At 39.8% G+C, this 21,593-nt stretch overlaps 1 pseudogene; it reads left to right on the forward strand.

Annotated features, from left to right (window-relative positions):
- LOC118236561 overlaps window positions 1–20,345 on the forward strand; it is a 79,361-nt pseudogene extending 59,016 nt beyond the window's left edge.
- Window positions 20,346–21,593: the final 1,248 nt, after the last annotated feature.

Here is a 21,593-nt window from a genome sequence, read left to right on the forward strand (position 1 = left end):
TAGCCAATGCATCGTCTCCCCTTATATAACATTATGAAAAACTTGACATTAAGTTTAACTTTTACTTTGCATTGATGTTCTATGCAGAGACTGGGTTCATTACACTTTGGGGCTCTATCATACACTCAGCGCAAAGTGGCAGTACTGCAAAAGCAAATGTCTTTCTTTGTTTCAGACCAATGCAGTTGTCAAATCCAAAGCCCATGTTGTTTAAATGGGAAATTAACTTGAACCCATGTGGGTGGGTTGGTATAAAGATGAGGTGTGGTCAGGCACATTGTTGGCATATTGCTAGTTTGATGCAGCAGCCAAAACCTGGTTGTAAGTCATGTCACAGTTGTTTCATTGTTGATTTAAGGGCGTAATATTAATCGAGTAATGTGCCTACATAGGAAAGTACACAGCACACATACACTCTCCTGTCTCTTACACACATGCATAAAATATCAAGAATACAATGTGTTTATTATTGTAGATATCAAAAAATACGCTATAATAAAAATACTGTCATAATGGTTAGATATTTGAAGCAAATTAGATAATCGCAGTAATGACAACTAAAATTGGCTAATTACTTTATTCAATCATGGCAATACACACCAGGATTTAAACATATTCATGAGTTTGCAGTTGTCTGCCAAGACCCAGCAAAAACACTGTAAAGATCATGCAGATCAAATATATTAACTTTTGCTAGATTTTTGTGCCACATCATTATAGAAACATGAAAGTTTCACAAAACATCACTTGTTGAACTTTCCGGTTGTTAAATATTGGTGCGTTCGCTTATATATTCTTGACAGCCACATGGAGTACCTGATTGGACAAAGGATTGGGAGATGATGAAGGCGAGGGCCCATCAGCTAAGGACCCTTAGCAAAGGGGAATGCCACCATACATTGTGCTTATCCCAACCTTAGAGTATATAATATGTAGAGACAGTGATGGCAATAGAAACCTATGGGGAGCACATCAGAACCAGGAAGTAAAATATTTTTGCTCAACAGACAGTTGAGTCCTTGGTCACACGCCTAATCACGTGTACAACAGGGATAACACAGGGCAGTAACATGAGAAGGCCACGTGAAGCCCCTCCTCATTCTCTATGGGTGATAATTAAATAGCAGAGTTTTCATATTGGCGAGATTGACAACGATAAACTTGATTATTAACGATAAAAAACAGATTATTAACAACACAACAATATTGAGAAAAGTATTTTTGTACCACATCAAACAATTTATCTTATTAAAACTGTCATGAGCGATCTCCTAAATCTTTTAGCATCCTCTGACAGCTAAAATGATCTATACTCACATAGCTGACCAAATCTTATCCTTGCAGATGAAAATGGTAATCATGCAAAACCAGAGAATCGCGACCATATGGCAATGTGCACCAGCAGCTAATGTGAGATTTGGTGATGTAGGCTATGATGCAATTGGCTAAGAAAATAAAAGGCGCAATGTTCACAGTACCAGGTTAGAAACGTAATGTTTATCTGTCAGGCCTAGCTACTATGGGAAACATTACTATAGGCTTACTGTTTTATTAAACAATATAGCTCAAGTCATTAAGGGGATTCTATAACAATACCACAGTTTCACACGCTGTCCTGGATTTAGCTACCTGAAAAGCTGTAGCCCGAGTTTGAGCCTGTACAATGGGTACAGTTGTATGCAGTACAAACTGGCATTTTGACAAAATGGCTTACATATTACTAATGCACCGACACTGAACAATGTTAATTGAATAACATAAGGTTAGCTGACATGCCGCAGTACTCGTAACCAATCAGGATATTTAATAATAATGCAAGAAAAACAAAGAGGACAATAAACACTTCATAGGCAGTTTTTTTAATTTGGTATCAAGAAAAACTATTCTGAGGCACTCTTCTTTAGACGTTCTTCTTAAGTTGTAAAATGCCTTTTATTAATATTGCAGTATGCCATGGAGCAACTAGAAGGGAACCTACACATTTCAGCTTAGCCCATGGGCTTTATAATCCTGTGAAGGATGATGGCAGGACTAATTAATCAATTAATTAATTAATCCATCATAGACAACCTCTGCAGCCTCTGTAATTATTACAGCAAACAACATAAGAAAGGCAATGCAGTTTTTCTTCATAATTTTAATCTTCATTATCAAGGATCACTGAAATATTCCCCAATCTCCATCTTAATCATATTAGTTTTAATTATATTTTTGGAAAAATAATTAATCTTTCCTCAATGTGCAGCCTATGCAATGCTAATTTTATCAATCATTTTATATAATTCAAATTAAAATATGGATATTCATAAACGATCTTTGATCATGAAATTATTATAAATAAATGTAGCAATCATGACATGTCCAAATGTTCTTTCATTGTTTCATTTATATATTTTTAATCTCAATGGGATATTGGCTCTATGGCATACACACTTTAAAAAGGCTTTGGCTTCTTTTTCTGAACCCTGTGTATTACGCCATACAGATCTCCAACTAGGGTGCAAAAATATGACATAAGCCAAACAATTAAAAATTCATATCTTGGAATGAATTCATATCCTTTACCTCAAAAAATAGTTAATGATTTTTCTTTTTAATATAGTGCACATCAATTAACAACAATATATGAGTGGAAGTACTTTTTTATGCTGTCAAAAATTAATTGAGCCCAATGAGGAAACTGTCTTTTTGAGCAAAAATCATAGAAATCAGCAGGGGGCGACATTACATCCAGTGCTCAGGTTGAGAACCGAAAACTGGCCCCTTGAACCTGATCCTGGTAGTAAGAAACATCTGTCATCTCCTGGCGCGCTGGAATTAAGTTATGGATGCACATGTTTTTCGGGGTGGGTCATTTCAGCATCCCCTAAATTCAATTGGAGGCATATCCCAATCTGGTGCATAAGGTCAGCTATACCTCAATCCTAGTCCAACATGCCAATTAATACATTCAATTCCCCAAAACACATGCCACCCAAGAACGGGTAAAACAGGAGTTCATGGTAACTTTGGGATTCCATAGGTGGCATCCAGTGACATCCATTGCATGCAGTGCAACTGAACGCCCTAGCAGAGAACACTCTAATATGTGGACCGTAAGGGAGCCCACTCCATCAACATCCAGCTGATTTGTGATATTATGTGTAGGGTTACACAGGTATTTGTGAGTACAACACGATAGCAGTGCGTGTGCTCATTCAATTAAAAAAGAATTAATATTCATGAAAAAAGAGGACATGGAGTGCTGAAAATGCTCTTCAGATGTTTGGATAAGTCAGGTGGAACATTACAATTACAATACGGCCCTAAAAAAAAAAACAATTGAAATGTCACCCTTTCTTACACAATTCTTACACAAAAATCACATTTTTAATTACACTGGTTTCCATATTTTTCAGGTAGTAGTTTCAGCTGTTATTCCATAACTGAACAAAACAAGTTTAAAGAGCTTTGGTGGAACCTTGTTTTTTTTCATATATTCTCTGCTTGCATTGACCTCGCACATAAGCAGGTCAGTTTCATCTTGCTAAATTTGTCATGATATTAGCAATCTCCATGGTGCAAACACAGATGGCTCTAAAGGGAATGGGAGATGACACTGATTGGTTTATCGCCTGTTATGCCCCAAGATACACCTATTATTAATTATGTGACTAAGTTCCACCCATTTGAACCTTGTGCCTTACTTTGCGCTCAAGTTATTTGCCGATAACTAGCAAAAGTGGATTTGGGCACGCTCTAAACGCACTTGCACTGTGTGCTTTAGACCAGTGTGTCTCAACCCTGGTCCTGGGGACCCACTGTCTACGCTGGTTTTTGTTCCTGTTATGCTTTTATTGCACTATGTTTATCTTATTTTATTTATCTATTTTATGTTCACTGTTATGCACCACCTGACCGAAACAAATTCCTTGTATGTGTAAACCTACTTGGCAATAAAACCGGATTCTGATTCTGATTCTGATTCTGATTCTGATTCTATCATAGTAAGTAACAAACTCTGTATCATAATGAGCTGATAACTGCTTTTAATTAGACGCTAATTGTTCTTAATTTGACTTTTTACTTTTGGATGTATTACCTTCTTATAGCCACATTATACCATATAGCTATATAGCATATAGCAATAGCTATATGCTATATAGCAATAAATAACAATATAACAATAAATGTCCCATATGCACATCCCAGGATTTCAATTGGTCAAAGAAAACCTATGCTTTCATTTACTGTACTGTGTGTAATACATGGCAAATAATTCCAATTGAACAAAGTTCCATTTTAAATTGATACAATTAAAAATGACAGGTGAAATAATTTGGGCCCCTTTTTGCTCAGAATGTGAAACTCTGAAATTTGGGTAAAATGAATGGAGTTTATGGACAGCAAATGACCACAAGCAGAACCTCCATTGAGTTAAAATCAGCTTAATCACACAATTATGGTAGAACACATTTTCAACAGAGAGAAACACTGCTTTAAACCAATATTGTTAAAATAGAGCCCATCGAGTTAATCTGTAATGGAAAACACAAACGGCATGCCACTGTAGGTGCAAGAGCATGTTACAATACTAAAGCATAACCGTACTTTGGTGATGTGTATTCAAATGCAAATATGTTACCCCATTTCTACCACCTGTTTCAGCAAACTCAACTAAATAATTTTCTTTTGTTTTTGGGGTTTAGGAAAGTGGTGTGCCATGAGGTTTTGAGATATTTTCAATGTGTGATGTGAGTGAAAAAATGTTTTTTTTTTTGAATTTGTAACTGGTGAACAATAAAAAGAAATGCAACATCAGCATTATATTCGTAGACTGCATTGGGTAAGGGTGATATTTGCTATTATGTCAGAGTGAAATACCTTGAACAGATATCTGTACAGTACAAACAGCAAAACATCACCCAGACGCAGACATCCATGATGACTTGAAATTGAACAATTTGGGAATTTAAATAATTTAGGAATTTGAAATTGAACCAGGGAGCACAACAGCTTTTATTTATTTTGGCTGCTGGTTTGCTATTACAAGGAAGATTCATCTCTATCAAGTCACAAATGCAATGGTGGAAGGGTTACTGAAGTATATTCATACCCCAAATGAGTGAATGTAGCCTGACACAGGCTCTAAATAAAAAAACAAAAAACTACTGGATTATGACAGAGTACAATGGCAGCACCAAATATAAAATGAATAGAGGCTAAAAACATTTCCTCAATTGCTGTCAGCCTTTTTTTGACGGAGAGCAGAGAGTTCATCCTCTATATGTATTTTTTCTCCACTTTATTCAGACAGGGGGAGAAGGTTACAGCTAGAGATGAGATCACAGAACAGAAAATATCATGGTGAGGAATCAAACCCCCAGGGCTATTTTTATATGGGGTGAGAGTTTGGTGCCCTATGGACTGAGCCACATGGTATCCCCATCAACATCTTTTCATTTAGCTCAATTAACAATGAGGAAATGGTGAGTCAGTGATTTAGTCCATTAAAATGGCAAACTGCTTCTTTGTGTGAGAGCTGCTTTTTTCCTTGCATCAAACAATTCTGCAACATGCCAGGAAACATGACCGAGTTGGCCCAATGTTTGCTTCTTCTCCCCACCCCCTCATGTATCATTTCTGCATTTTTGTGAGCCAGAGAAAGAAAGACTATGGGAATTATTTAGTTACAGTAAACTGAACAGGAGGCTGGTGAGAAATTATTTTATTTTTTTAATGATCTTATAATGTTTGAGAGACACAAGAAGGGGTTTTAAGTGGACACATTACATAGAGAAACTTCCAATTGCCACATACAGTATTTTTAGGATAAAATAAATTATGATTTGTTCACAAGCTTGTTTCGTAGTACCAGTTAGCCTGTTCCCAAACAGCTCTAGGGACCTATGTGTTATTCTGCAGTCATTGCATACTACATTGTTCAGTTAACTTGTGGCAGTGAAGCCTGTGCTGAAGTAAACTGATGATAAAATAGCTTTATTTGTATAGCACTTTTCATACAGAATGCAACTCAAAGTGCATAATACATGAAACATGAATAATAAAAGCAAAGGGAGACAGAAAATCACAAAATGATCATAGTCAATTATACAAGTTAAAAACATACAACAAGATTAAGAAGGGAATAAAATAAAATTTAAATGAAAATAAATAAATATTCAATAAAATTAATTAAATATTAAAATATAAAATGTGAATAAGAAAGAAAACAGAGCAGAATGAAGGAATCAACTAAAAGCCAAATTAAAATGGAATGTTTTGAGCCACTTTTTAAAATTGACAACTAAGTCTGCTTTTCTAATGTTTTGTGTTCCAGAGTTTTGGTGCGTAGTAGCAGAAGGCACTGTTGCCACTTTTTTGTGTTTAAACTCAAACATTGAGTAAGACCATTGTGGACAATCTGAGTGCTATAATTGGCACAGAAAATGACTGACAATCTTGGCTATAAAAAGATGCTAAACCATTAATACCTTTATAGACAAGTAACAAGAATCAATTCTAAAAGGAACAGGGAGCCAATGCAAAGCAGCAAGGACCGGAGTAATTTAGCCGCTTTTCCATCGCATGATACCGGCTCAACTTGACTCGACTCTACTCAAATTTTTTGGTTTTTCATCGGGCAAAAGTTGTGGATAATACCTGGTACCTGGTACTTTTTTGGTATCACCTCCGTCGAGGTTCCAAGCAAGCTGAGGCGATACCAAAGGTGACGTGAAAACACTGCATACCACTGATTGGTCAGAGCAATGCGTTTCATGCAGCGTCGCTAATAACAACCAACTACATTGACGGGGGGTACTATCTGCAGTGGAAGACGCCTACCTGGTACCAAAAGCAAGTAGAGTTGAGTCGAGTTGAGCCGGTACCATGTGGAGGAAAAGCGGCTTTTGTTCTCTTTTCTGGGTTTTTGTTGAAATTGCAGTGGCAGTTTATCAATAGAGTTCTTGGGCAGACTGGTAAAAAGGTGTATTACAGCAGTCCAAATGGCTAGAAATAAAAGCATGTATCAAAAATGTCTTACTTTGGCAATGTTTTTAAGGTGAAAAAATGCAGTCTTGGTCACATTGTCTATTTATTGTGATTTCTAATAGTGGTTGCATCTAAAATAACACCCAGGTTTCTCACTTCATATTTTATCTGTTGAGCCAGACTGCCCATTTTTTAGTTTTTTTTATTCATTCATTCATTCATTCATTCATTCATTCGTTCATGTTAGATAGACAAGCAAGTTTTAAACCTCACTTCTTATTTGTGTTAACCTAACTGTGATCTGTTTAATCATGTTTACATTTCAAACAAAATAAAATAGCCATGGTTTCATTTCTTTACAAGTTACTTTCAACACATTGTTGTAATTAAATCCCAATTTTACCTTAGTTTTAAAATTCCCCCTCTATCATTTATGATATTTATTTGATATTACATTATTAATTCAAGCAAAGCATTGTAGTTAAATTCTACATGTCATGGTAACATCATGATTCCTTAATTATTAAATGTGTTCAGTAATTTTTTAATTTCTTTCCATTATTTGTATTTTAAATGAAAAGAACACAATGAGCCCAAATTATGCAGTCAGGGCACAATTGTCAAATGTAATGAAAGGCACAAGTTTTTTAGATTATGATTGGCTACCTAATGATGAATGACAGGTCTGTGCCAGGCAGACTGAGAAAACAAATGTTAAGAAGATGGGAAAAGGAAGCAATAAACATTATAGGATTAAAAAAGAAAGACATTTGAAGATGACGTTTCCAAAATTGGTGGACACGGTGACATAGTGGTTAGCACTGTCGCCTCGCAGCAAGAAGGTCGTTGGTTCGAATCTCGGCTTGGGGCCTTTCTGTGCGGAGTTTGCATGTTCTCCCTGTGTTCGCGTGGGTTTCTCCGGGTACTCCGGTTTCCTCCCATACTCAAAGACATGCATGTTAGGTGCACTCCTGCAGGTGCCCTAGACCAAAGGCACTGGCCTCAGAACTGGAGTTGGTCCCCGGGCGGAACACAGAGAGGCAGCTGCCCACTGGTCCTAAGTAACTAGGATGGGTCAAATGCAGAGAACAAATTACCCCATGAGGTTCAATAAAGTATATCTTCTTCTTCTTAAATGTGCCACACTTAGTGATATATTTTGAATTCAAATATGGCTTCACTCCCTCACACCCCAACGTCCAGCAATCCATTTAGCCAGCTAGCTAACCAGAATAAAGATGGCATAATACAGTGGGTAAACAGTGATGGTACTCACATTGAAACACAAATATTCAGAAAATAATAAAGAATACAGCAAAGTGAATATAAGAGACCAGTATTACAAATGAGTGTTATAACCAGACCAGATTACAATCCCCCAGTTAGCCATGTTGTTTTTTGTTAGTTGTCAACAAGCTGCACATAAAGATTGGTTAGTCTATCCACTCCATAAGGCTTGATTGCTTTTAAATATTGTAAATCCTATAACCTCATGGTCATAATTTGTTTTCTATGGACATCTTTCTCTGTGTTATATACAGCAAATCCAGTTGTAGTAAAAACAAATATGTGAAATTCATTTGAGAAGCAACACCCATGCACAGTGAAAAAGAGATTATGATGTCCTTTTATTTATTACTTCACTTTAATGTTTTTTATTATCTCGTCATTCAGTTCCATTCTTAGTAGCTGAGTGGGGATTTTTAATTTTCACCTTATTAATATTGTTATTTTCTTTGACAAATACATGTGGAGACCTCTTATCTGTACACAATTTTAAATGTCATTAGAATTTTATACATTGTATCGCTTACCTGACACAGTTTAAAATACAAGGTGGTGCACTCACTCCCTCAAGCCTTATACCACACAGAAGCTATCAATTAACATGTATTTACTAGTGCCAGTGTATGAGGACTGTTCCTTAAAGCACATAAATAACAGCAGCCCCTAATATCCCTACAGAAATAGTTATTGCAGTTGTATTATATATATATATATATATATATATATATATATACCACACAATTACAAGTGATATCTCATGTGTCCTCACAGACTTCACCGGTGAGAAAATGCCTTCATTAACACAACCAAATTGGCAATTTAAAAGACAGGTTTCGCTACGGATTAAACACTGATTGGTTAAAAAGACAACCATCCGTAAGGCAAACATCCATTATCAATAAACTACTGTAGTTGGTAAATGCAACACACCCTAACCGGAGATAACTGTTAATAAATGACAGCAACACCAGTTACCAACATAATATAATTAAGCTTCCATCCACTCCTAAAATGCTCCACTACAGTAAAAGCTCTGCTCCAAATGACCCGATTAACTGTAATTCACAAATACTCACATCCCCATTACATAAGCATTCTCTCTCCAGTGCAAGGTCCACTTACTTATCAAAGCTTATAAAAGAAAAATGGAATAATCCTGTTTCTACTCAAAATAGTTGCTAATCTAACTAATAATCACATAGCAACTAAACCTGATTTCTTGACTTTGTCAGCCTCCACACTAGCCCGCTTTATTGATATCACAGAACTGCCTCCTAGACATGCAGAACAACTTGAATCTTTTATTCCCATAATCTGAGCAAACTAATCAAATCAGTTTCTTCTTGCACATCATCCATCTTTACTCTTGACCCCATACCTAGCTACTGAAGGAGCTATTGGAAAACCAGGAAACCCGTTTGCGTCACTGAGCAAGCCCTTATGTAGTTTAAATCTATCTGAAAGATCTCAGACTGTGTCTGTTAGGGTTAACAAATAGTCCCCTGAGTATTCCAGGGTAAACTTTGGAGTACCTCAAGGATTTGCTGTTTTCTCTGTACATGCACCTCTTTGGGGACATCATAAGCAGCCATGGCATTAACAAATGCTATGCAGATGATGCACAACGTTACATATTTTTTTAAACCAAGTGAAGCTGATCAGCTAGTCAAATTAGAGGTCTGTCTCAAAGATGTAAAAGTTTGGATGACCCAAAATTTCCTCAGGTTGAATTCTGATAAGTAGTCCCAAATCTCTTAAAGATGAATTCATACAGTTTAAAAAAAAATATATAGATGGCTTCTCTATCTCTGCCAAAGCAATGGTTAAAAACCTTGGCATAACTATTGATTCAGATCTCTCCTTTCAAGCCCATCATTAATAATCATAAGAGTTGCCTTCTTCCACTTGAAGAACTTATCAAAATTAAGGAAGATGTTGTTCATCCAAAACACTGGAAAAATGGTTTATGCATTTGTGTCCTCTCGTCTTAATTGCTGTAATATTGCATTTTTTGGTTGCACCAATTCGGCCCTGAAACATCTGCAGGTTGTACAGGGTTCTTACTAGAACGAAGAAATTGGAACATACTAGTCCAGGGCTTAAATCTATTCACTAACTGCCTGACTTTAAGATTCTGCTGTTAACTTATGAAGCTTTAAATAGTTTGGCTCCAGAATATCTTAGTGAGCTAATATCTTAGTGAGCTACTTATTCCTTATTCTTCTCCAAGTTTCCTTTGTTCTCAAGATGCTGCTTATTTGAAAATTCAAGTATATGTACAATTACAATGGGTGATAGAGCCTTCTCTTACAGTGCTCTTGTCTTATGGAACAATCTCCTAATGCATGTTCGAGCTTCAGACACACTTTCTGTCTTTAAGTGTAGGCTCAAAACATACCTCTTTAGTCAACCCTATATTTAGCGTTTCCTATGATCCTATATCCTGATAAATGGTCAAGTTAAATCAGGGAATTTATCATGTTAGTTGTGGATGTCTGGACTGCTGAGCAGGCTGGGGTATACTAGCAGCACTGCCCCTCAATCCAGCAGGACCAGATGTCTGCTTATCAGCCTAGCCGAGGGCACTGATCTGAGCTATGGCACAGAGGGAGAAAAGTAGTTTAACCTAGTTTATGAATGTGTGGTCTGAGTTAGCTCAGCAGGGTTAGAACCCCAGGTTGGGTCTCCAGTGGGAGGGCTCACAGTAGTGGCTGCCTTAGCCATCACAGGTTATACACTGGTGGCCAAGGATTGTATTGTAGCTGGAGCTTATATCCAAGTGTTTATTCTAGTTTTTTTGGAACAGTTGCTACATTTACTTATGTTGACTATCTTTATAGTGCCTAACTTTTCTCTTTCTTTTTCCACGGGGCTCCTGGCCTGCCCCTGCCCTGAGTTCACAGACTGCTCCAACCTTACATTACAGGCATTTAGCGGACACTCTCACCCAGAGAGACTTACACTACTTTTTACAGAGCATTTACATTGCATCCATTTATACAGTTTATAGCCTCAACTGCAATCTGCTCAACCAATTTTATTTGCTGTGATAGATCCCTCATTATGTTTCTGTTACATCCATTCTACCGCTACTTTACACCTGGCTGGCCAGTGGAGGATGGGCTCCCCCCTCCATAGTTGGGTTCCTCCCAAGATTTATTCCCATCAGGGAATTTTTTCTCACCACCATTTGAGGGTTTTTTTTACCTCGTGCTTGCTATTTGAGGGCCAGGCTCTGTAAAGGATCTTTGTCAGTCCCAGATCTATACTGCTGTGATTTGGGGGCAGACAGAGTTTTGATGGAGGGTTAGGGTTAGGTAACTTTTTAGCAACTAAGGCACAGTGTGTGCCATACAGTTTACAGGCCTACATTGTTTAGCGATTTTTTTAACTGAAGATTACTGACTCAGTCTTTTCTGTTTAATTTTATACACATGCCCAATTGTGTGCTTATGGTCAAGAGGTTAATGAGACTCAGAGGTCGTGTAGGATTCTGCATTTTTTACACAGATAAGAAGAGCCAAAAAGGAGGGAAAAAATACACTGTGTTCTATAAACACAGATATTGGTCTGACATTGGTGTCATTTATTGATCATAAAGTTCAGGCAGCCATTGTTCAATATCAATGTTATTTGGCTAACAAAGCTAACAGCAAACAGAGAGTGAGCTGTGCATACACAAGTTGGGAGAGCTTGAGCCCCAAAATGTATCACATAGTTTGTGGTGAGTAGCTCAGCAGACCTGGTTCTAAAAATGTGAAATAACCCTTTCAGTGTGTAGATTATGGTTATTCTTATCTGAAATTTTACAGTATGATCAAAGTTCTTCATTTAGGATTGCCACTTTGCTGTATAAATAAAAAACAATTGACCATTAGCAAAATCTCCACAAGTCCCGCCCTCCTTAGCGACTGTCGCCATGTACGACAAAATAAGCAGATGGAGCCAGCTGGCAGCATCTGCTTGAATGAATTACCGCAAGAAATTGCAGATGACTTTTGAAAGTATAATCCAGTATCTTCGTAAAGTAGCTTGGCTTGATACAGTCATAACTAATGTATAAATAGGAAATAAGTCAAGGTTGGAGGTGGAAGGGCCCAGCTGCTGGCCATACTGCGCTGCATTTTTTGATCTCAGAGATCTTATTCGGCATCTGACAAGAGTCTGTGTTTGGCTTGACACCACAACCCCGGTGTCAGTCCTCGCTTCGTCTCTGACAGGAACTCACCCAACGGGATTCACACACAAAGGTGGGGCAATCATCCACACAGTCAATAGAATTCAAAAGGCTTTTCTGTAATTCATTGTTCAGAGACGTCTTTGCCCTCATTGATTTTTTGTGGCATCAGAGTAATATTGATAGCTGTTGCTGATGGGAAAGTGCACCTATGGCCTCACATGCACAAACAAATTCAACCCATCATAACCCATAATGAGCCAGTCAAAAACAGCGGGAGTGCTCAGAACTGCCAGCACATAGCTGTGCTGAAGGTGGGTTGGAATGTAAGTACCTTTTTCTTCCTAAAATACATGGATTGTTCTTGTTTTTATTATTTATTTATTTATTTAAGATGATCAGATATCTAATATACTCCCTCGGAACTAATCAATAATTATGATAAAATGAGACTCAATGAAAATGCTTGGCTGTAAGTATCTAGTGCACATCAGTTGGCATTACACAGTATATGCATGACTGCCAGACTCATACTTCCATTTCATTGGGTTCTTAAAGAAGAAGATTACAAGAGGCTTACTAAACAGCATATATCTTGTACGTAATAGATTGTACTGGTTGTGATGAGTTTGGGGTACATAGTTCTTACTTACTGCAAAATCATATGGGATTTCATTTTCTTACAGAATGTTAAATATTATGCATGGAAAGATTAGCTGGCTCAAAGGAAGAAGCAGTTTATTGCTACCGCTACAGTTATTCAATTTAGTGTGCCATATCAAATACAATGACATAACTCCCCCAATCACTCCCCCAAGTCCTTTGCATCTATATCTCATCATTCTTTTTCTCTTTTTTCTCTGAAGGGTCATTTTTCATCCCAGGGTTTGAATTTTGAGGGTATTTCTTTGAAGAACATATGCCTTTATTTGTATGACTTTTAAGTATTAATCTGTACACAGCAAAATACACAGAGAAAATGAATACTTTTATATTGAAATGACAATAACTGTCAATTTGTTACAAATGGAATCGCACATCTGCGGGTTATATTAAGTCACAGTATTCTTGTGTCTAGACATATATGCAGAATTGCATCAGTTCTTTCTTATGTTGATCTTGTAGCTCCACTTTTTTTTGTTAATGTCATTTTGTCTCATTAGCTACTGTCTGTCTACAGAAGCCAAAATAACAGAAGTAAAATATAATTCATTGCACAAAAGCATTATTTTACTGCAATATTTTTCTAGAAATTTTTTTTTAGTGAAGGTGATGTCCAAATATTATGGTGCCCTGCAATGGGGGACTATATATAAAAACTGGTATGATTTGTACACGGTAATGCCAATATGTCGGGAAATACCCTTCAATAAAAACTGAGAATCTGCACTTTAACCACATGTTGATTTAACCAATTACTTGATTAAAAATCTAAAATTGAGAAAAAATGTCTTTGTCCCAAATATTAAGCAGCTCACTATATATACATATATATATATATATATATATATATATATATATATATACTATTTAACCAAAAGTATCTTAATGCTACTGCATACAATCACATTCTAGATAATTCTGTGCTTCCCCAGCAGTTTGGGGAAGGCCCTTTCCTGTTTCAGCATGACAATGTCCCCGGGCACACAGTGAGGTCATATAGAAAAGGTTTTGTCGAGAATGGTGTGGAAGGAATTGACTAGCCAGCACAGAGCCCTTACCTGAACCCCATCCAAGATCCATTGGAAAGCCAACTGTGAGCTAGTCCTAATAACCCAGTGCCCGACTTCACTAATGCTGTTCCGGCTGAATGGACGCAAATACCTGCAGAAATGCTCCAACCTCTATTATAAAGTCTATAAAGCCCACATTAGAGAATAGCACAGAACTCAATTTCATTGTGAAGGTTATGAATTCTACTGAAGCAGGTCACACTACACTAACAGTGCCCAAGGAATGAAAACAATGCCCATATAGTAACAGGTATTAGCCAGCCCCCAATACAATATGCTCACGAATATGATATGATGTACGCAAATATGAGGCTGTAGATTGTGATCAGATTTGAGCAGAGTGTTTCTTGCTGGCTGACCAGATACAGTGAATCAAAAAGACAATCTGGCAGGGCTTGTTCAGGGACTAGAGTTAACCATGGAATTGGTTTTTCTTGGTGGCATTAGCCGAATTTTGCCAAGGGGATGAAAAGTGATGCAGAGTTGGCTTGTTGTCTGTTGAACCTGTATTAACTTTACTTACAGTCTGAAGTGACAATAAGAACTTTTGTGAGGGTCTGAAATTTTCAAACTGAAAGTCCCAACGATAAAACCACTAATATGTTAAAAATAAGTGAATTAATTAAACTATACGTTCATCAGAATGGAATAAATTGATCAAATCTGCCTTCTTACTGTTGCTTACGGTCATTCATTTCATGTAACTAACATTACCTCCAGCTACCTAGCTATCTACGTTAAGTGGGGTACTCGGGGAGAATGGGCGAGGTTGAGGACAAAGGAGGATACTTTGATTCTAAACACAAGATCACAGCAAAGCTAAAAAATCCTGCGTATTATGCCATTAATTACCCACACACACCTGGATTGGATTATGAACCAGTCCAGGATTTTAAAAGTGTGCTTCTTTCTACAGTTGGTGTCTGTGACTGGGGAATCACCACACCGAGGGAGAAAGGGTGCTGAACAGACTAGCAGAAAATAATCTGAAAAGCTGTCACTGGGTTTTGCTTTCTTTTGTCTGTTGTTTTATTTTGTTGTGTTAGTTTATTATTTTTGCCCAGGAAAGGGGGGAGGGCAAAGGTGGGATGGAGTTTATTTGTTTTTGTGTTGTGTGGGTGCAATCTCTCTCCTTGTAGCAAAATGGGTGCAAACCTCAAACCACCACATCACCATCCCAGGGGTGTCACACGGCAGGTGACGGCAACAAATCATTACGTTCTTAGCCTATTATTAATAATAGGCGTGTCAAACTGAATTCTAAGGGGGCTGCAGTGTCTGTGGGTTTTGGTCGTTTCATTTCAATCTTCTGCTAATTAAGACCTCAAGAAAAAAGTGCCACTAGTGCCAAAGACACCTTGAAAACCAGCAGACACTATGGTCCTCCAAGACTGGAGTGTGACATCTGTGCTTTATAATTTAAACATTTATACTAGCCTGCTATACAACTTATTTTTTAAGGTTGACTCTGCCTTCTTTCTTCTCTCAACAGGTTTGGCCATTTGAAATATAGTTCTGCTTGACCATTCATAATATTTCATGGCCTACAAGACATCTGATTCCTGATATGCCTAGTGACGTATGGCCAGTTTTGATCATTTGTCACAGCTAATAAATAGAAGCTCCTTTCCAGCACCATCAACAAGGATAGGAAAATATTTCCCCTTTGAATTTTTGGTGACACTACTCTCAACTCGCTTTAGTGCAATTTCCATGCCTGAGGTAGCCTAATAATTTCAGACATGGCAACTAATGAATTAGATTAAAATAAGGCAAGTGAAATGTAACTGACAGGCTATTTAACCATTTGAGTCTTGCACACTTTTTATTCACTGGCTGAAAAGTAAGCACAAGAATGCACCATTCTGGGGAAACCATGAATGAATATCATTTAACAACTACACTATTTTAGATGGTCAAAACCTAGTATTTCCATTTTTATATGAATTAAATACTACATTTGGGGATACTGGGACCTGCTGATTATTTACTGACCACCTGAGAGTCTCATGGGACCCACAGGAATCCCGCCCCAGTACAGACCTCTAATCTGAGTTTTGAGCCACATATCCAGAATGTGACGAAAACTGCTTTCTATCATTTGAGAAACATTGCTAAAGTCAGACCTGTTCTCACTCAAGGTGAAACAGAGAAACAGATGCACGCTTTTACTATGAGCAGGCTTGACTACTGTAAAGCACTATTCTCTGGGCTTCCTAATAAGGTCAATTATAAATGCTGCAGAATGAGCATTTATGAGCAGAATGCTGCTGCTAGAGTCTTAACTAAAACCAGGAAGAGAACCCAAACTACGCCTTTTTTAAAGGTGGTATCCTTCCACTGATAACCTGTTACTTTAATTAAACTGATTTTAAGATTTAATTTAACTGACTTTTATTAGTTTTTAAATCTGTCCATGAACTTGTGCCTGAATATATAACTGACCTGCTTCCTAGATATATTCATAGCAGAGTCCTCTAATCCTCTCACTCCCTTCTTTTAATTATTCCAAAATCCAGGACTAAAACCTATGGTGCGGCTGTATTCAGCTCATATGTCCACCTCTGGAATAGTCTCCTAACTGCTCTAAGGGCAGCTGAAAGGGTAGAGATTTTTAAACATCAACTCAAGACCCATCTTTTTTGCCTGGGAACATTTTTTGTCCTTTTCATTTTAATTTAACTTAATCAATAATCACACTAGTGTAGCCTACCATGACAGGCAATATCAGCCGAACAACTGTCAAAATTAGATGGCTGTGGCTCCCAACCTCGGTCCTGGGGACATGCAAAAACATTTTTTATAAAGTAGGCACTTTTCATGTTCAGAGGGATATTTACCCTCTTAAGCCACATTATGTCAGAAATAACAATGCATGCCATGAAGAATAGAAATCCCATGTTCACACTGTGCTATAGCAAACAATTACATAAAAAGGTTGTTGAACACAAATATGCTTAATTTCTTTCATAGATTTTCACAGTAATGTGCAACGCACAGGGCAACCTGGTGAGACGGAGGAGAGGCCGGGGCAGGAGTCAAACCACAGTCCCCAGAATCTCCAGGCACGTGACAAAGAGGGGGGCAGGAACAGCATCGCTGATGAATCAAAGGAGACAAGGCACCAGAGGGAGCATGAAGACACTCGGGACACAAGACGACCTGTGCAGAACACCTTTGCAGGAGATGCCCGGAAAGAGCCAGTGAACTGGCCTGCCGCAGCAGCAAAGAAGGAATGGGAGATGTTTGATCACGACGTGGACCAGGTGCTGGAAGCAGCGATTGCAGGAGATGTGGGGAAGATGCTCAGGGCCATGTCTTCAATCACCTGGAGCATAGGGGCTGATCGCTTTGGAAAGAAGGAGATGAAAGCCAGATCAAACACCCAGCCAAAGGAAAACAGACACCTGAAAGAGATAGCAATCCTAAGAGGTGATCTGCGGAGGCTGAAGAAGGCTTTTTGTGAAGCAACAGAGGATGAGAAACCAGCACTCACCGAAATCCGAGACAACCTGAGGGAACGTATTAAGATCTTGCGCCAAGCTGAGTGCCACCGCAGGGACAGGAAGCGACGGATGAAGGAAAGGGTGGACTTCACCAAGAACCCATTCAAATATCTGTCAAAACTTCAGTGCGACAAAAGATCAGAGTTGAAAGCAATAAAGGAGGAGGTGGAGGAGCACCTTCGTCAAGTCCAAAGTGACCCCAGAAGGGAGGACAGCTTGGAGGAGATGGAGAAACTCATCAAACCAGCTGAACCAACTATCTCCTTCGGAGTAGAGGAACCAAGCTGGCAAGAAGTCAACAACTTTCTCAAGAAGGCCAGAGGAAAATCAGCCACAGGGCCAAATGGCATTCCTTACAAGGTGTACAAGTATTGCAAAAGGCTCAGGAGACGACTCTGGAAGTTACTGAGGGTGGCATGGAGGAAGAACTTCCTTGCTGACGGTTAGTTGGTTGCTGAGGGATGCTTCATCCCTAAGGAAGAAAATCCACAGAGATCAAACAATTCCGTACCATCTCACTCCTCAATGTGGAAGGCAAAATCTTCTTTGGGATTCTGGCAAGGAGGCTGACCACTTTCATGTTGGACAACGAGTATATGGACACTTCAGTTCAGAAAGGTAGAATTCCGGGGGTACCTTGCTTTCTTGAGCACACCAGTGTAATCTCTAAGATCATTGAGGATGCGAAGAGGAACCACGGACAGTACTGCAGCTTGATCTAACCAATGCCCATGGAACGATACCCCACAAGCTAGTGGAATTAACACTGAAGACCTACCATGTCCCGGAGCGATTCCAGAAGCTCTTGCAGTGCTACTTCGACAAGTTCAACATGTGTTTCACCTGCGGGAACTTCACCACTGACTGGCAGAGACTGGAGGTGGGCATTGTCCCTGGGTGCACAATCTCAGTGATTTTGTTTTCCGGAGCGATGAACCTTCTCGTCAAGTCAGCAGAGAAGTTACGTCGGGGTGCAGTACTGGCAAGCAGCATCCAACAGGCGCCCATCAGGGCATTCATGGACGACCTCACCATCACAGCGAAATCAGTACCTTATGGGAGGTGGATTTTGGAGGACTTAGTTGAGCTCACCGATTGGGCAAGGATGGAGTTCAAACGTGCAAAATCCAGAAGCTTGGTACTGAGGAGGGGGCGTGTCCAGGATCGGTTTTGCTTTAAGATTAGAGAGGACATCATCCCAACGGTCCAAGAGAGCTTGGGGAAGTGGTACAGGGCGGACCTCAGCGACAAGCAGAGTGTGAAGGAGATGCTCATTCAAGCTGAAACCTGGATGACATCTCTGGAGAAGAGCGGTCTACCCGGTAAGTATAAGGCCTGGGGATACCAACACGGGGTGCTTCCCAGACTGCTCTGGCCACTGCTCGTTTACGAGGTACCCGTCTCCACTGTTGAGGGGTTGGAGAGAAAGATGAACACCTACCTGAGGAGATGGCTGAGCATCCCGAGAAGCTTCTACTCCATTAGCCTGCACAGCACAGGCAGAAAGCTTCAGCTGCCAGTAACATCCATCATTGAGGAGTACAAGGCAACAAAAACACGCCGGGCCATGATGTTGCGAGACAGGAGAGATGCAAGAGTACGCCAGGTAGACATTGAGGTCAGAACAGGTCGCAAGTGGTCAGCCAGCAGAGCACTGAGGGAGGCAGAGGATCGCCTGCATCATGCCGACATCATCGAGTCAGTAGCCCAGGGCAGGCTAGTTCTGGGTTGCTCCACCAGGGCAAGCTGGAATAAGGCTAACCCGAAGGAGCGGCGTGGCATGGTGCAGAGGGAGGTCCGCAAGGCAGAGAGGCTGTAGCCATGAACAAGCAGGGCAGGTAGCTGAGGTGGGAGAGCGTGCGAGAGAGGGCACTGACTTGGCAGGACATCTGGAGCATGGAAGGACACCGGATCAAGTTTCTGTTGTGTTCCGTATATGATGTCCTGTCTACTCCATTAAACCTCCACATATGGGGGTTAGCAGAGAGCCCCAGCTGCATGCTCTGTGGAAGGCCAGCCAACCTTGAGCATGTCCTCTCCTCGTGTTGGTCAAGTCTGGCAGATGGGAAATTCCGGTGGCGACAGGACCAGATTCTAACACAGTTGACTGCTGATGTGGAGCAGGCAAGAAAGAAGCCAAAACAACTTTCTAATGACCCTCGTTTCATCCACTTTCTCCGGTCAGGGGACAGCGCAGCAGCAGAGATGAGGAGCAAAGAGGTCCTGGCCACGGGAAGCGACTGGGAGATGCGGGCGGACCTTAAGAAGCAGCTCAAATTCCCAGAGGAGATAACCCACACTAGCCTCAGACCCGATATTCTCCTCTGGTCTAAAGGTGCCAAGCAGGTGGTTCTTATCAAGCTTTCAGTACCCTGGGAAGAGAGGATGGAGGAGGTACATGAGCGCAAGCTAAAGAAATATCAGGCCCTCATCTTCGAGAGCCAACGGAATGGATGGAAGGCCTGGAACCTGCCGGTGGAAGTCGGCTGCAGGGGCTTCGTAGGGCAGTCGCTCTGGAGAGCTCTTGGACTGCTTGGGATTGAAGGCCCGGTTAGGAAGCGGCTGATAGCCAACATCACCAAGCAGGCAGAGGCAGCATCCCGGTGGATCTGGATAAAGCGGAATGAGCGGTGGCAGAGCCAACCTGGTGACGGGCTAACAACATCATAGAGTTGAGTGGTGGACAGCGGGGGTAATACCAGGACGATGGTTCTACCGTCGAGTCCCCCCGAGATGTCATGGGCTTAAATCGACGAAACATTGAGGAAGGAGGGTGCCCATTTGAAAACCTGCAGAAGCCACTCAACTAAGCCCCAGTTTGGAGGAGGGTGCCTTGAGGGAGGGAAAGAAGGAGAGAGCGATGCCACTGGCTCACAGATGGCGCAGGGGTGAATACCTGTAAAGGTGAGCCGGTTGCGATGACCCTTATCATATTTTGCATATATACACAATGCAGGTTTGGTTTGTTAACATTTTCTTTGTCAGCCAAACAGATTTAGTGACTATGTGAGCCTTTTGATTTACCACAGTTTTTAATTTGTCAACCTGTTACCGTATTTTATATAAGTGTTTGTAATTAATCACACTCAGTGCTGGAAATACCGTATATTAATTTGGAGGACTCTATAGTTATAGGGGGTCTTGGGGCATCCTCCCCCAGGAGAAAATTATGAAAATTATTCTGGCACACTTTGAAAGAACAAAGAGAAGAAATGTGCTGTTTTTTTATATCTGATGGAAAAACACGTTTTCAACGTACAAAAATGGCCAGTTACTCACACATAGCCTACAAAACTGTCTATAAGTCATTCATTCATGTCTAGGCCTGGCAAGTATTGATATCAAAATTGAGTTACATGAAAAAATATTGGCTATGTTACCTCACATAAATTATGAACTGTATTACATAGCAATGCTACCCATTTTTTCCTAAATTGTTTCAAGTAACAGTAATATAGGCCAGCGTTTCCCAACCTTTTTCCTTCCGTGGCACACTTTCCAAACTTACAGAATCTCATGGTACACGTATCGTTATCTTGTGGTAGTTTCTGTACGACCGGTAACGATACTTACTGGCCCGAATCGCAACGCAGATGCTGCTTAATTTTGGAGGAGTCTGCACTAACATTATACACTCAATCTGTCATGCCGTTAACAAGGTAGGTAACATTAAGGTCAGTGAAAAAAATTTTGAAAGCAGAAGTGTGGGTGTATTTTATCTGGATTAGAGAAATATAAATCAGTTTCCCACAAAGATTTTTCAGATACAAAAATGTAAGAGGGAAATTAAACTGGGACCCAGAAAAGGCTGACATTTGAACGAGCCAGCATGCTGGGACGCAGCGTGTACTTCAAAGGACCCGAGAGCCTTGTGGTAAAACAATAAGTCACTCGGACTTCCTCTGAATGGGCAGGCCA

The sequence above is a fragment of the Anguilla anguilla genome, chromosome 9 (assembly GCF_013347855.1).
Source record: "Anguilla anguilla isolate fAngAng1 chromosome 9, fAngAng1.pri, whole genome shotgun sequence".
Classification (NCBI taxonomy): domain Eukaryota; kingdom Metazoa; phylum Chordata; class Actinopteri; order Anguilliformes; family Anguillidae; genus Anguilla; species Anguilla anguilla.